The 6,456-nt window shown below is 41.4% G+C and overlaps 1 pseudogene; it reads right to left on the bottom strand.

Moving 5' to 3' along the window:
• LOC102489087 (ferritin light chain pseudogene) overlaps positions 1-4,059 on the bottom strand; it is a 35,700-nt pseudogene extending 31,641 nt beyond the window's left edge.
• Positions 4,060-6,456: the final 2,397 nt, after the last annotated feature.

Below are 6,456 nucleotides of genomic sequence, written 5' to 3'. Positions count from 1 at the left end.
TTTTTTTTTTGGCTGCAAAAAGCTTCATTTTCATTTGGTCCAAGGTATAGGAGAGGGCTCCAGGGTGGTTAAAAACTACTAAGTGGTGGGAGGGAAAGGCTTGGAAGCTAATACCAGGAGATGCAGAGGCTCCAGGCCCTCCGGGCTCCAGAGGCTTCTGGTTTTGTTTTAGGGTGAGCCTTTGGAAGAGACACGTGCTCAGCCCAGCCTGGGGCTCCCCAGCATATGGAAGTTAGTTAGGTTGTGCCCATTTGCCCATCTTCTGAATGAGTTACACTTCCATCTAGGAATTGAGTCTCCAGGAAGTCACAGAGATGGGGGTCAGTCTGGGAAGAACCCAGGGCATGAAGATCTAAAGGGGCCTGGTTCAGGCTCTTTCCCAGGGCCAGGGCAGGTTCCATGACGTCCAGGGTTTTACCCCACTCCCACTCGTTGTGAGCTGGCTTCTACACTTGTGGAAAAGAGCGCGGCTGCTGCCTGCTTTTGCATGTTTCTAAGAGACTGTCAGCGCCCTTGTGCTTCTCAGCCAACTCGCGAAAGTGGCCCACACCCTGCGGAGCGCCTTGTCACGGTGGAAATAGAAGCCCATCGAGAGGTAGGTGCAAGACGGCCGCAGATGCAGATTGACGGAGGCGTTTGCGGAGGCCTCCACCTCGGTAGAATAGGTTCATCTGTAATTGGGAGCTAACCACAAACCATGCTGGCTGTTCCCAGAGACAGAGATGGCCTAGAAGATGGTCTCAGAGATGGCGACTAGAAGAGAGATTAGAAGGGTGTCTGAGGCTGGGGAGAGAGTCCCGGGGTCTGTTCTATTCAAACATGAAGCTAGAGACAGTGCCATGGGACCTTCAGGCACACTGCGAGATCAATATAAATTTTATGGTTGAATTGTACTTACAAAACTCTGTATTAATCATACTCTTAGTACATAACCACTAAACCCATACTGTTTTTCAAGTCTTTTCTTGATAAAATGCTGCCTAATTTCTGCCAGGAAAGAGGTGGAGATAACTCAAAATAATTTTAAATTTAAAAGAATACTTATTCTTTTTGCGATATACAGGGAAATTAATTCATCCTGGGAATCAGGATCAATCTTTCCTGTCTATGTCGCTGATATTGTTTAAACACATCCTTTCAATTAGACTTCAAGTTTTTTCCCTTCATCCCAGGAGCTGGGAATTGCATAGAGAAATGCAGTGATAGGTTTATTTTGTATTGAAGCTAAGTAATGTCATATTTGGCAGAAGAAAAAGGTAAAGGCCTGTCCCCTTCTGGTTGTACTGTATGTGCCTTTACTTGTCCAGGTATTGTGTATGTCGTTAGTCTATATGAAATGTCACTACAAAGGCAGACTTTATCCCCAAGATAGTTAAAGTGTTAAGACAGTTGAAGGGCCAGCAGGTAACATGGTGGTGGTTAAGGCACTAGACTCCCACATGAGTGACTGTGGTTCCAGTCCTGGACCTGGCAGCTTGCTTTCTCTTTTTTCCTCTCTCTCTTTGAGAGGTTTTTGCTATAGGGCACAAGCACCTGCCAAAGAAAAAGAAACAGCAATAAAATCACTCTCAAGATGGATTGCCATGCTGCAATATTCCTTGTCCCCTACTTTCATCTTGGGTCTTTGGGCATACACACATGCACCCTGCTTGAGTTTTAAGCCTCTGGGTCTGGGACTCAAACCACAGTTGGCCACGTGGGAGTCCAGGGCCTTAACCACTGTGCCACCTGCTGGTCTCTCTGTCTCTCTTTCTCTCTCTGGTGAGCTCACCTGTAAGTACAATTTAATATCAGTTGGAGAGAGTTTTAATATAGAATCCTTTGACTCCCTATTAGAACCTAATCGGGAAGGGATGTAATGGTGTAGGTTCCTTTTTATTTCACATTCGATTCTTGTGTAGAAATTCTCTGCATCTTTTTTTGATGATTAGTACATAGTAAATTGAAAACACTAGTCTTCTTTAGTTACCTTAGTCCTGATTTTTGGGAACTTTTTTCAAATTTAACCCAAGAATCTTTTAATGTAAGAACAATCCTATAGCCAATCAAATCAATAAATATTTATGAGGCACTGTTATGGGCAAGGTACTGTGCCTAGCTGTGTATATGATTCAAGGATTCTGAATCTTGTTGCTATTTTTATTTTGCCCTGAAGGAACCTTGTTACAATGTAGCCTTTTATGATACAGTCAAACTACAGTAATAATTTTAAAATGAGAGGACCAGCCTTATTGAATAAGATGTAGATTTGTAGTACAGTTTGAAATATATTAATGAAACCATGTTTCATCTTTTATAAACTTTAAGTAAAATAGTCGCTCAGGAAAGAATTTGTTAAAAGAATATGTTAAAAATCTTCAGAGAATGATTTCTAAAAATCTGGTTTACTTGGGACCAGCAGTTAGCATAATGGTTATGTCGCTGGACTCCTATGTAGGCGACTGCGGTTCAAGTCCTGAACCTGGTGGCTTAAACTCATGCTGGGTGCATGTGCTTGCGTGCCCAAGATCCCAAGAGAAGAAAGGAGGAAAAGGGATTGCGACATGGCCGTCTCCCCTGGGGGATGATTTCTTGTTTTCTGTCTCTCTGTCTCTCTCTGTCTTTCTGGTGAGCACATGCGCTCTACATCAAAAACCTCTCCAAAAAAAATAAAAACAAACAAAAAAAAAACTAGTTTACTTGATGGTTTGATGGTTTAAAAATTTGGGCGGGGCACATGGTGTTTGAGTAGCCTAACTGAGACTAGTGGTTAATGAATTACATATTGTGGGCTGCAAGATCTTACATCAAAGAAAAGGGTAGAGACTTGGTATCATCCCATCTGTTCACTCATTTATCAAATATTTATTTGGCACCACTTTAGTCCCAGGCATTCATTGTGCTCTTAAAAAAATAAAAAAAGAAAAAAAAAAGAAATAGGCATCTAATCTACTCTAATCAGAGGTTGGAGAGGTGGAATAAATGGAAGAAGGTAATGTTATTAGCCTCCTGCAGTTTTTTTCTCTCTAGTTCTTACTTATAGGTGGAAGGAAAACAGAGAGTTGGTAAGATGAGTCAAAATCTTCAGAATTAGTTCAGCATTCAGCATCAAGTAGAAGAAACCAAAAAGGCAGGCAACTGAAAGCTTTCTAGGTTGAAATACTAACTTGGTCTCCTAGAGAGGAACACCTAGGTGCTTAGTTTTCCTGAGGATGGAATAAGTACTTGTAAAGGTCTTCCAACTCCAGACTTTGAGGAGTGAGATGTGATATAAGAGTGTTCATTCAGAGCTAGTGCATGCCGATAATAGTTAATAAACAGCGACTTTTACTTAATGTTCAGCAATTTCCAAAAAGTTAATAATTTTTATTAAAGTAAGTATAGTTTATTTCAAAGATACTCAGATACCTACATGGCATACACACACACACACACACACACACACACACACACATATATATATATATATATATTTTTTTTTTATATATATAAAACTTTGAAAGGTAGAAGGAAGAAGGCAAACTGGATTGGAAAGTTAGGACTCAAGAAATGGCACCACATTGAGTTTTCTGACCTTCTTTTCTGTCTAACTGTATCTATCATCTATCTCTGTTTTTCTATCTATCTACCTGGAGAAAGTTTTTCATTTTTTCCATGGTGGAGAGTGTGTGCATGAGAAACGGAAAGGATGAATATCCTTGACAGGGTCTTGTCACAGTTCAATTCTCTTTCCTGAGTCCTCCAGCTTTTCAGGATCCTGGTACCACGGTGGGGATCTGAATTGCCATTTGTCATCCACCTCGCAGGGCTCCTGTGTTACCACTGTGTCGCCACTGCTGGGCCCTGGACTTTCCTTTCTGACTCATACACCCGTACTGAGCACTGAAGATCCAGGGACGTAATAATGTCAATGGGAATGGACGAGAAAAGCCTGCATTCTAGAAAAAGGAACAGACAAGGATCTGCCCAGCATGATAGAAGTTTGTAGAGCCACTCTGCTCCAGCCAAGTACCCCAGGAAGATGTGTGGCTGGCCTTCAGCGCCACCAACAGAGTGTAGTGGAGACCCAGAAATCCACATCTAGCAGGCTGGAAGGAGAGAACCCCTAACTGTCATGGTTGTCAGAGGCTGAGTGGGGAGTCAGTGTCTTTGTTCCTGCTGGGATACCCCTTCCCCTCTCAGGTCCCTGGCCATAATGCTTATTTTTTCTTATTTTTGAGAGACATTTTTGCTATAGGGTGTGTGCACTTGCTGGAGAGACAGAGAGAGGCAGAGAGACAGAAAGCAAGAAATCACCTCCACCTCCAAAAGGTCATGTCCATACCGCACCACAATTCCTTCTCCTCCATTCTCCTCTTGGGGTTTCAGGCACACATGTACATGTGCCCAGTGTGAATTTCAAGCCACCTGGTCCAGAACTCGAACCATGGTTGGCCACATGGGAGTCCAGCTCCCTAACCACTATGCCACTGCTAGTCCCCATAGTGCTGATTGATGTGACATGAGTAACCTGGTACCCACACCTGGAAGAAGCCAAAAGAGTATCATGCCTATTGCTATCACTCACAGGTGATGAGGCCAACTCCCTTCATGGAGTGAGTGGAGGCCATTTGGGGGACCAGAATTGCCACCTCCACTGAGCAGTAACCACCCACTCTTCCAGCTGTCAACAGAGGCCTGATGGAGAGCCTGGGCTTCCAACCTCACTCTGTAGAATAGGCATATCCCCTTCCTTCTGACTTATTTTGTGATATGATATTTGTGAATATTTCACGGTAGGAAGTTAAATATGTGTATGTAAGTGTACATTTATTTATACATGTGGTATACATATATGTGTATAGGTAGTAGATGTGTGTGTCATACCTACTGGTTACACTGTTTAGGTCTTCCATAACGTCTTTTTGATTCACTTGGCTTATCTTAGATTGAAATTAATGTGCTAAAGATTTTTGTGTATGACTGTTTCTTCTTTGTTCATATGTCATTTCTGTTTTATGAAGAATACTGCTGTGTTATTTGGGGGCATAGAGATTTGTAACAATTAGATCTTTATTGTAAATTTTGACATTTTTCATTATGAAGTGTCTCTGTTCAAGGAATAAGAGATCTCTCTGGAGCCTCTTTTATAAAGGAGCACTTTCCAAGGGCCCACCTCCTAATACTATTACATGAGGTTGGGATTTCAACATGAATTTTAAGGGTACAAATACATTCAGATCCAGAACGATATGAATGTACTAAGTAATTGAACTCATTAGTCCTTTGCTGCCATTTTCCAATAATATCTTGATTAGATAAAGCTCATTCTTTCATGAGTTTCTCAGAATCGGCTCATAAGTAGAGTATGACATGAGTTTCTGCGTGTTACTCTTTTTCTATAGCTTTAAAGTATTGCTTGGCCGAATATAAATTCATGGCTCAAACTTTACTTTATTGAATTTCCAAAAGTGTTGCTCCATTTTTTTTTTTTTTTTTTGGAGAGGTTTTTGCTATAGGGCGCATGCGCTTGCCAGACAGACAGAGACAGAAAGCGAGAAATCACCCCCCAGAGGGGATGGTCACGCCGCAATCCCTTCTCCTCCATTCTCCTCTCGGGATCTTGGGCACGCACGCACACGCGCCCGGCGTGAGTTTTAAGCCACCGGGTCTGGGATGCAAATCGCGGTCGACTACATGGGAGTCCAGTGACATTACGCTAACTGCTGGTTCCCTGTTGCTCCATTTTTGTATTGCCTTACATGTACTTGTTAATAAGTCCATAACTAACCAGACTGGCTTTATAAATAAAAATAGTCGAACTAGATATAATGTTTGTTGGCTCTACCTTATTTGTAGAATTCATTTAAAATGGTCCACTGTTTTCTTGCTTTCTATTTGGTTGCTGAGAAATCTGTCAATCAGATTTTCTGAACTTTCTCAATGACTGCTTTCTTGAGGCCCTGAAAAAATTCTTTTCTCAATAAATAAATTCTTTTTTTTTTGTTTGGCTATAGGACACATGTGCTTGCCAAAGAGAGAAAGAGAGGGAAAGTAAGAAATCCCCTCCTAGGAATAAGACCGTACTGTGATCCTTCTCCTTCATTCGCCTCTCAGGATTTGGGGCATGCACACACAGGTACCTGGTGTATTTTTCAAGCTCCCAGGTCCAGGTCTTGAGCTGCACAGTTGGCCATGTGGGACCCAGTGCCTTAACCACTGTGCCACCTGCACTTAATAGGGTACACAAGTTTTCTAGGGTATACAGTAGGCCTTTTCAATATGTATATTTAGATTTTCTGTTATTTCCAAAGAAATTTTCTTGAAAAATAGTTTTATATATTAATTCTGTTCCATCGATTTCTTCTTTTTCTTTATGGATGCTTATAAGTATATACTTTATCTTCTTTGCCTATCTTCTGTTTCTATCACATTCTCTGTAATTCTTTCCACTTCTAAAAGTTACTTCATTTTTTTTCTTTTTATTCATGTATCTCA

The sequence above is a fragment of the Tupaia chinensis genome, unplaced genomic scaffold (genome assembly GCF_000334495.1).
Source record: "Tupaia chinensis unplaced genomic scaffold, TupChi_1.0 Scaffold144500_1, whole genome shotgun sequence".
Lineage (NCBI taxonomy): Eukaryota > Metazoa > Chordata > Mammalia > Scandentia > Tupaiidae > Tupaia > Tupaia belangeri.
Note: the sequence above shows the minus strand (reverse complement) of the source record. Positions and strands in the feature narration are given on the sequence as shown.